Source organism: Aplysia californica, unplaced genomic scaffold (genome assembly GCF_000002075.1).
Source record: "Aplysia californica isolate F4 #8 unplaced genomic scaffold, AplCal3.0 scaffold00128, whole genome shotgun sequence".
NCBI lineage: Eukaryota > Metazoa > Mollusca > Gastropoda > Aplysiida > Aplysiidae > Aplysia > Aplysia californica.
The window spans coordinates 1,450,092-1,452,511 of NW_004797398.1; the positions used below are offsets into that span (position 1 = coordinate 1,450,092).

At 40.3% G+C, this 2,420-nt stretch overlaps 1 protein-coding gene and 1 long non-coding RNA gene across 3 annotated transcripts in view; both read right to left on the bottom strand.

The window, feature by feature from the left end:
- LOC101850241 (epidermal growth factor receptor) overlaps positions 1 to 2,420 on the bottom strand; it is a gene marked incomplete at its 5' end in the record, with an annotated part of 61,797 nt that overhangs the window by 48,259 nt on the left and 11,118 nt on the right.
- LOC101848196 lies at positions 477 to 2,382 on the bottom strand. Its single transcript, XR_220369.1, has 3 exons — positions 2,208 to 2,382; positions 1,548 to 1,603; positions 477 to 543 (listed from the first exon to the last, which is right to left on the bottom strand). It is a non-coding gene; the product is annotated as an uncharacterized LOC101848196 (long non-coding RNA).

Here is a 2,420-nt window from a genome sequence, read left to right on the forward strand (position 1 = left end):
AGAGAGAGAGAGAGAGAGAGAGAGAGAGAGAGAGAGAGAGAGAGAGAGAGATCACTTCGACATGTTTAAAGAAATCCAAAACAGTGAAATATACAATGTAACGGCGAGCAGTACAAAATCTAGGCAAAAATGAAGACGAAGTCGAATCCTTTTTAACACACAGGAAAGTTTCTTAACAACATGTTACCTTCTCTCTCACGCGCGCGCACGCACACACACACACACACACACACACACACACACACAAACAAACAAAAAGAAAACACCCTCAAACAACAACAAGAACAACAACAAACAAACCCAATAACAACCACACACGCATAAAAGAAACGGCAACAACAACAATATAAACAAGAGTAACAAAAGTGTCCGCATATCACATTGTATAAAGATTGTACCCAGCCCGCACTCACACGCAACGCAATAAAACAACGAGGAATCTTAACATTTACGCGGTCCTTGTTGTGATTACTTACAATTGCAGAAGCCTTATAAAAGGGAAGAATCTTGACTGTCTGTGGACGACCACACGGGTACAGAGCTCTGTGGAGCAAGTCAATGACAGAGACATGCCATTAGCAGTGACAGTGGCAGTGAAAATGACAATTACAATTACAGCAACAGTGACATTGACAAAGCCAGTGATGATCACAACGACAGAAACAATAAGCAATAACATGATAATAACAATGACAGTGACTATTACAACAATAGTGACAACTACAAAAGCAGTAGAAGTGACAATGCCAGTAGTGACAATGGTAATGAAAGCGACGATTCCAGTGACGAAGACAGCGACAATGACAATTAGAATGGCAACAGCAATGCCTAAAGCTATGACAAAACCAACAACAGTGACCATAACAGTGGCAGTAGCAGTGATCAAGACAGTGACAACATCAATGACGATCTCAATGATAGTCACGTGACAGTCACAAAGACCATGACAACGGAAATGACAGCAGAACGATACTGAAAGTGACAATTCCGATGACAGTAAATGAAAAAAAAAACATCAACGTTGTCACAATTATCCCAAATGTTTTGTTTTGGTAAGTGTTTTTGGCGCTCGCAATTGCACAAGGTCATATTATTATGAGCGCGCGGGACACATTGAACCTTCAGTTTGGAAGAAAACGAAAGCAGACGAGAGAACATGGTTAGTATAGAGAGCAGGAAAGAAGGTGAAAGTACACAATTAATTTTAGAGAAGAAGATATTCCGTCTCTGACAGGTTTCGAAACCCGGTTCACCACACTAGATCTAGCGCTATTCCACGGTTACTGACAGGACATTTGGACTTAAACTTTTTTTATACTGATAACATTATAATTATAATTCAATTTCAATAAATTTATTTTAACTTTAAATGATCAGAACATAATTTGAAAGACAAAATCGTATTAAACGCAGTCATTTGAAAATAAAAGTATTTCAGGCAAATTCGGTGATGTGTTTAGTCTCGGTAACTGACAGGACAGAAAAAACACCTCATTTGTCCCGTCAGTTACCGTGGACTAGCCTTCTATCTGGTTTGAACAACTTACGATGACATCAGCAGGTCAATGGGTGGAATGACAGGAACGTAGCACGATTGTTGGTCCTGTAGACAGAATGAACATACACATTGCCGTTTGGGGAGTAAAACAGAATACAAAAACGTTAGAAAGTACCAAAACAAACCCCCTCGCCCCCTACCCCCGAAAAAAACCCACACCGATCAGTAATACAAAGTGACAACTATAATAAATACCACCATTACCATTACCACTACAATTACAACCAACACTACCGTTACTTCTATCAAAACCAGCACCTCCAAGAACAACAACAAACACAAACAATACACGACAATAAGAAAAATAACAAAAAGGACAACAACATCGTCACCATCACAACAAAACAATAACAACTACAAACAATAACCATAAAGAACAACAACAACATTAACAAAAACAACAACAATAACTACTACAATAACAACAATACCATCATAGCAACAACAATAACAACCACAAACAATAATCATGAACAACAACAACAACAACAACAGCAACAGCAACGACAAAAGCAACAATAGCAACAGCAACAACAACAACAGCAACAACAGCAACAATAACAGCAACAGCAACAACAACAACAACAACAGCAACAGCACTAACAACAACAACAGCAACAACAGCAACAACAGCAACGACAACCCCCACCTGTCCCCAGAGACTGTCGCCGCCACAGTTCCTCACTGAACACATGTCGATGTAATCACAGGCGATGTAAGCGGTCGCGTTGTTCGGAAGCGCAAAGTTCCTCAGGCCAAAACGCCAGTTTGTCTCTGTGCAGATCTTACACAGGCTGTCCTCGTCACTGGGGTCTTTCACGTCTATGATCTGTTAGGATAGGAGTGGGAGGGTGGGGGAGGG